This window comes from Capsicum annuum, chromosome 4 (genome assembly GCF_002878395.1).
Source record: "Capsicum annuum cultivar UCD-10X-F1 chromosome 4, UCD10Xv1.1, whole genome shotgun sequence".
Classification (NCBI taxonomy): domain Eukaryota; kingdom Viridiplantae; phylum Streptophyta; class Magnoliopsida; order Solanales; family Solanaceae; genus Capsicum; species Capsicum annuum.
The window spans coordinates 211,081,238-211,088,774 of record NC_061114.1 but is presented as its reverse complement, the minus strand read 5'-3'; the positions used below and the strand labels follow the sequence as shown (position 1 = coordinate 211,088,774).

Sequence of the window (7,537 nt, the reverse complement as noted above, 5' to 3'; positions counted from 1 at the left end):
TGTGTTTTCAATTTAGTTAAGTTTGGTCACTTGTGAAGTGAATTAGTCACTTGGAATGTTTAGATGTAGTTACTTGAATTATGAACTTGTGTTTTGAATATAGTTAAGTGTGGTCACTTGAGAAGTGAGTTAGTGACTTGAACATGTTTAAGTGTAGGTACTTGAAATGTAGACTTGTGTTTTGAATATAGTTAAGTGTGGTCACTTGAGAAGTGCATTAGCGAGTCGAAAATGTTTTAACTGTAGTTACTTGAAAGGTGGACTTGTGTTTTGAATTTAGTCAAGTGTGGTCACTTGAGAAGTGAATAAGTACTTGAAAATGTTTTAAGTGTAGGTAGTTGAAATGTGGACTTGTGTTTTGAATTTAGTTAAGTGTGGTCACTTGAGAAGTGCATTAGTGAGTCGTAAATGTTTAAGTGTAGTTACTTGAAAGGTGGAATAGTGATTTTTGTTTTGAATTTAGGTACTTGAAATGTGAACTTGCGTTTTGATTTTAGTAAAGTGTGGTCACTTGAGAAGTGAATTAGTGACTTCAAAATGTTTTCAAGTGTAGGTACGTTTTTTCATTTTGAATTTAGTTTAGTTTAGTAACTTGTGAAGTGAATTAGTTACTTGAAAATGTTTAGGTGTAGGTATTTGAAATGTGAACTTTTGTGACTTGAACTAATCACTTGAATTTGATTGATTGTGTAGATGAAATCTGATTATAGCTGGATATATCAACGAAATATCGATAATAGAATGGATGAGGCTGAGAATGAAGTTGCGGATAATGAGTTGTAGTTTTTAGTATTTTGTATGTTTTATAGTTTGGATTTGAAACCTCGATAAATTTTGTAAATAATGTTTGTATTCTTATGGTGATTGGTTGATTGTATATTAAATAATTGATGAGATGTATTGTAGATAATAATCAATGTTTGTAAATGATTGTGGTCAGCTATATTGTAAATAATTTGATTTTTAATTTTTGTATTTTAAAAAATTTCAATATTTTTTTTTACAAAATTATCAAAAAAACCGATAACATGTGGTAGCTTTTTTTAAAATTTTCAATATTTTTTTTACAAAATTATCAAAAAAACCGACCACATGTGGTAGCTTTTTTTTAAAAAAAATTAATTAAAAAATATTTATAAAACCGACCACAAGTGGTCGATTTTTATTTATTTATTTATTTATTTTAAAAAGAAACCGATCACTTGTGGTCGGTTTATTTTGAATTTTTTAATTCTTAAAATCATTTTTTTCTTTTTTAATAAAATAATAATGAATTTAATTTTTTTTATTTTTTTTTTAAAATCGACCACTTGTGGTCGGTTTTTAAAAAGCCACCACAGATTGTGGTTTTCTGACCACATATTTTGGTTGGTTTTATGGTCGGTTTTTGGGAAAATGACCACATATGGTCAGTTTTCTCTTTTTTTCTAGTAGTCTATATAATAGATTTACAAGATTTGTTAACGTGTGATGCACAATTGAACCCCATGATTGAATGATTGAGTAGTCGTGTTATTCTCCTAATCCAAGTTATTCATTAAATAAATGACCACTACTTAGCATGTCTTTGTTACCAAAATTTATTTTAAAAACGTATGAAGAAAAAGTCAATGTGCTTGTAGATAGCCCTCCTTTCCTAAATACTAGTCACAATTTTAGTTTGCACATTCTTTAAAAAAAAATTAATACGCCAATTCAATTAAATTATTCTTATTTAGTACTCTTCTCTTCAAAAGTGAATTTAGAATTTGAAACTTCTGAATTCTCAATAAATTTGAATTAGGGTATTCATGTGAACAACACTTCTAGAGATCTCTTTTGAACTACTCAACCAACCAACAACTTTATTAATGAGTTCCTAACTAAGCATTTTTATATATATAACAGAGTTTTGATATAATTAAAAGATTTACGAATGTTTGGGGTTCTCCAGAACCTCCATTCTGAATGCTAGATCCACCTTGTTTTCCTATTTAATATTTCTCCTTTTTACACTATATTAATATTTCTCTATATTATGATTAATTATATCTTGATTTTTTTAAAATGACAAGTATTGTAGAATATCTATTTTTAGTAACGATGACAAATATTTAAAAACGAAGTAGGAGGTATGTTCTTTCTATTAGCAAATTATCTCTGCTTTTTTTTTTTTTTTGTTAAAAAATAGCTATCTCAAGATATTTATCATTTAAAAAATTTAAGCCAAAATTTATAAGTATTATTTTCTCTTTACTTTTAATAGTAAGTGCTTAAAGACAATAAACAACTTAATTATAAAACAAATGACACAAATAAAATACTTATTAAATAAAAATATCTTATGCTTTCTCTGTTATTTGTTTTTCTTTTTTGTTTTCTTGTAACTTCCATATTGTCTTTTTGTTACTTTATCTAATGCTATTTCAACAAATAATTTCTTGACTAAAATTTGTATATATTTTATCTTTTTTAAGTCTCACTTGTGAAAAAAACATTAGATATATTATTATTGTTATTAAATGAAGAGTTTAAATCTTAAATATAAGTAAAAATAAAATAATCAAAATTTCTCCTAATAAATATTTTTGAAGATGTTTAAGAGAGAATTACTTGACGACAATTTCAGAAGGAGGAAATAATAATAATAATAAAAAAGCAATGTTCTTGGAAGTTGGTGTGAGTTTCACACTTCTGTTATTCAATCTGTTTTTTATTTTTGTATACTGGATTCATTTTAACTTACTCTGAATAGGGATATCTTTATTCATGGAAAAATATCTTTAAAAAGATTGTGATGGTTAATGGTTGACATTGTAGCCGATGAATTTCTACACTCTCTTTTGGCTGTTTTAGGAATATTATAATATAAGAAAATATATTATTTAATTCTCCAAATTATAGTTTCTCACGTAAAATGAAACAGAAAAAATATTATTTTATCCGTAATTATTTTTGTTCGGAATTGATAAAAACCGAGAAAAGATTTTGGGTGTGTTGGTAGCAAAGATTTTTCATATTGATTGATTGGGTAGAATTTTTGAAGAATATTTTTTTGGAAAAATAAATTCTTTAAAAATAAGAAACATGTCATTTTAAGAGACAGTGTCCTCTTCGCAGTCCTACGCACCTCATCTTGATAACTTTGGGCACATAGCGTTCTTCACTATCTCTTATGATATGGTTTTTCCACCACCCTCACATTCCATAGAATCTGTATTACCTTCAAGGTAATCTTTTTTAAAGAACCAAACCCAAAATAATAAGTAAATAATCCATTCATTTTCTTAAAATTATATATTAAGAAAATACTTTTTATTGTACCAAACACAAACCTTCTTAATTGTCTCTTGTAAGACGAAAGGGTAGAGAGATTGATTGATTTTAAAAGGTTGAGGTTTGGTTGTGTTGAAGTAATAGTCGAAGTTAACATAATGAGACAACTGCGTGACAAAGGCTATTTTTTTGACGGGCCCACACATGATTAACAAAAAGGGATAGTATCAATCATGTAAAACACGTCTCCTCAATAATTGGGTAGAAGTTCTAATCTCCATAATGAAAGTAGGAGTATTAATTAAGGTAATTTTTAAACTAGGATTATTCAAATCTTATAATGAGATCACTCATCTCACTAAACATCAATGTGGATCTTTTTTCCCGTTCTTTTAAAACCTTTTCTTCCTTTTAACATTGTTTAGAAAATTTTTCTAACTTTATAATTTCAAGCATACATTCATGTTGAGCTTATTTAAAAATTCTCTCTTTAAAAAATAAGGTTTGTATGAATTGAAAAAAATGGTTTAATTTTCTTTTTTCAGTTATTAATTTAATTTTACATGTAAATATTAATATAGTGTTGTACACGCCTTAAAGCCCTATTTACCCACTTTTTCAACAGTATATTGAAACATCAGTTGGATCATTAAAGCAAATTATTAGTCACATCACTATATATCTATATCTATAATCTATAATATATTAAAAGTGTGAAGACCATTAGAAAAGTGATTTGAACTTTTTGTCCTTCCTTAAAATACTCCTCAATAGACAAAATCGTTTTTTTACTATTTTTTCAAATAATTATCATTAAATTATTATTCAAATATTTAGAATATAGAGAGAAAAAAAATAAGGAAGAATCTCATACCTAAAATAAATTAAATATAATGTGTCAAGTTTTTCCTTAGGGAGTCCTACGCAATTTTTTTAGGAAAAATTTTATCTATGGAAGGGAGAAAAAAACCCAAATTTATATTAAAATAAATACGTATGACAGGTTTTGAAGGTAACTTTTAGGAACCAAATAAGAAATTATATCTATCTATGGAAAGAAAAAAATAAGAACCAAAATTTATATAAGAAAAGATACGTCCATAAAGATGGCAAAATTTATAACGAATACAACAATCATGGTGCCAACTTGTTCCTTCGTTAATATGTTATCTCACTTTTTTGATCTTGATTATAAGTTTTTTGGTTTATTTTTCTTAAAAATTTTATATTTTAGTTAACATTATGCGTGTGTTTTCCTTTCTTTTTTCAATCTCATATAATGTATATTTTTTTTTTAGAATCATTATATAATGACAAAGTAAGTTGTGTGTTGCTGAACTGTTTGTTCTCTGAAATTGAACAGATATATAGTAAAAAAGGTTGTACGAAGTATTTAGCGGCGAGACATTGAAAGCGAAGAGCACAAGAATGATTTGAGAAACATTAAGAAGGTGAAAGGCACGTTGATGGATCCTATAATCCTTAATTAATGGATTTTTTTTTCTGGTCCCATCTATAGATCTTGAATGTTGCAGTATTAATGAAGAAATATCCCCCAATTTGAACAAATATCGGCGTCAAATATTTATTATTTAACAAATATAATGATGAAATAAAGATGGATGAAGAAAGATGATTCTCAGATACGCCAGAGGCCATATCCAAGCATCATGCACTTCATTGTGGTTCTTATACTATAGTGGATCTCTTTACTGAAGTTGGAGGGAATTATTCAATTTGCAAAGAGGTGAGTATAGTCGTGTTCTACTTTCTGCTTTTGGTCTTTTAACTTTTAGCTTATAAGTTACTAAAAAAAAAGGGTCAGTTCAAACAACCCTGAATAAAATTGAGTGTATTGGTAATGTTGAGATGAGTAATGGTGGGATTAATTATGTTGGGATTAGTTATGGTGGAACTATTTCATATTCATTGTTTGGTTTAGTATATTAAGGGCAGTTTTATCTTTATCCATGCTTATCTATGTATTAATAGTTCATGTACTGCTAATATCATGATTTGTTACGTATTATTATGTATTCCTATAATACTGAAGGTGTACGATTAACATATGTATTAATTACGCCTTTGCTAAAAATCCTACGAAACAAACAATTAAATAATATCATGATTAATACATGCATTAGATTCTCTAATACATCCTACCGAATCACCCCTAAAATTATTGAAACTTGATGGTTGCCTACTTTGTGTGGAAGGAGGGTAGGATACCGTATACCCAAATTTCTTGGAGGAACTCTTCTTGAAATAACTTCATCAATATTTAGATAGTCAAGGCTAATTATTTGGAGTTCAGTAGTGTGTTGTGGGGTTAAATACTTACCTTATTAATTATACTTTAAAAATATAAATTTAAGTATATACACTTTGTATGATCACTTAATGATAGGGGTAGTATTGAAAAAAAACATACTAATAAGATTCTCTTGATTTCAGAAACTGAACAATTAAATTGAAAAAATATTTTTAGAAAGAGGACCAATTAAAACAAAATGAAGGAAGTGTAGCAAACTTAAAAGTTATGATTTTTATCCAAGTTTACTGTCTTAAATAGTTTATTTAGTATTTAAAATATTAACAGAGATTATAAGTTTATCCAAATAGAATATAACGTGTTAGTTAAATTTTTAAAAAGTAACAAAAGTCCTTCACTATTTAAAAAATATTTAATTATTTTTATAATATTAATATTAAATCATAAAATATACGGAAAGAAAAGTTTGAATAGTTCTAAACATATTGTAAGAGAAAAAACGATTGAACATATGGACAATTTTGAAAAAACACTTCTAAAATATAAGGGGAGGAGAACTAATGTTAGTAGGTTTTCATTTAACATATATAATACAAATTACAATAAATACAGATGTATTTGGGTCGAGCAAAATAATTATTATTTAGATATTCTTATAATATTGACTATAACATTTAAAAATTAAAGTATTTTTAAATATATGAGAGAAAATAGATACAGGAAATTAATATTGGTAGATTTCTTTATGTGAAAAAGGAGTCTTAAAACGTATATAGTAAGAGTGAAAATAAAATATCAATATTTTCTATCAAAACAAATTTTTTTTTTTAACTATGGCGTGGAATAGTGCTTTCCATCGAAAGTAACAAAAAATATATGATTAAGGACAATTTTTTTTTTTTAAGTATTTCCTTTAATTTAGGATATTCTTCATCTATTTTCTTTTATTTAGGACATCTAAGTTAACTAGAAGTTCAACTTTTAAAAATCAAAATAACATAATTTCACACGAAGAGCTTGAAAAAATATCATCTCTCAAATCAAATTCATATATGATGACCATATTGTGATAATACCATATGTTTTTTTTTGCTTATAAGTTCGTCCTCTTTTGTGGTTGTTTTTTAATTTTGAATTATATTAATTAGATCTGTTATACTACGGGAAGATTTAATTTTGATTTGGTTAAATTTGTGTTTTTATCAAGAATTTAGAAATTAACGAATGCGAGTTTGTCTTAAAATCATGAGTTTTGTGGTGAAATTGTTTTGAGGAAATCATAGATGAGCTAGCTCACACTATGATTTGGTTACTGATCAGATATATTTTTAAGCTTATCTCATGATTGAGGGTGAGTTGACGGTTTATCGGTAGCAACTTTCTATCTCTAAGGTAGTGATAAGACCCATGTACGTTCTATCCTCCTCAGACTCACGTTATGAGATTACATTGGTATGTTATTGTTGTTGATGTCTTGGTTGAGGTGGGGAGTGGACGCAAAAAGAGGATTGAAAGAGATAATTAATAAAAAGACAAGAGAGTGACTTTATGGGCGAAGTTTTAAAAGGATTTCATGTAATGCTTTGTTGTTAAATATTTTTTTCGATCTCTTCGTACAAAATTTGAGCTCAATTGTGAATTTAACGCAGTCAAACGAGTGATTATGTATCAATTTTTATTGGGGGTGACTAACTATGAGAGATTTATAATCAGTATAATTGAGTTAAATTCTAAGACATTAGATATAGTGTCTTTTCATCCGCCTAAGTCTTATTAAGCGGAGTTACTTGATGCCTTTGCTAGAGAGAGGTAGCATGTACCGATCAAATAATTAAATTGAATGCAAGTTTGCCTAAACACATCATCACAAAAAAGGAAAAAAATTTTAGACATAATTTTCTGTAATCGTATGAACTATGAAGCTTAAAAAAAGTATCCAGTATGTTATTTAAGTGATAAGAATTATTTTAGGACGAGTTATGAAAGTTTGGATGGAAAGCTCTCATTCTT

At 27.1% G+C, this 7,537-nt stretch overlaps 1 long non-coding RNA gene across 1 annotated transcript in view; it reads left to right on the top strand.

Moving 5' to 3' along the window:
• Positions 1–927, top strand: part of LOC124897712 — a 2,986-nt gene extending 2,059 nt beyond the window's left edge. The window contains exon 2 of the long non-coding RNA XR_007054594.1: positions 694–927. This is a non-coding gene — a long non-coding RNA (uncharacterized LOC124897712). The remainder of the gene's footprint in view (positions 1–693) is intronic.
• Positions 928–7,537: the final 6,610 nt, after the last annotated feature.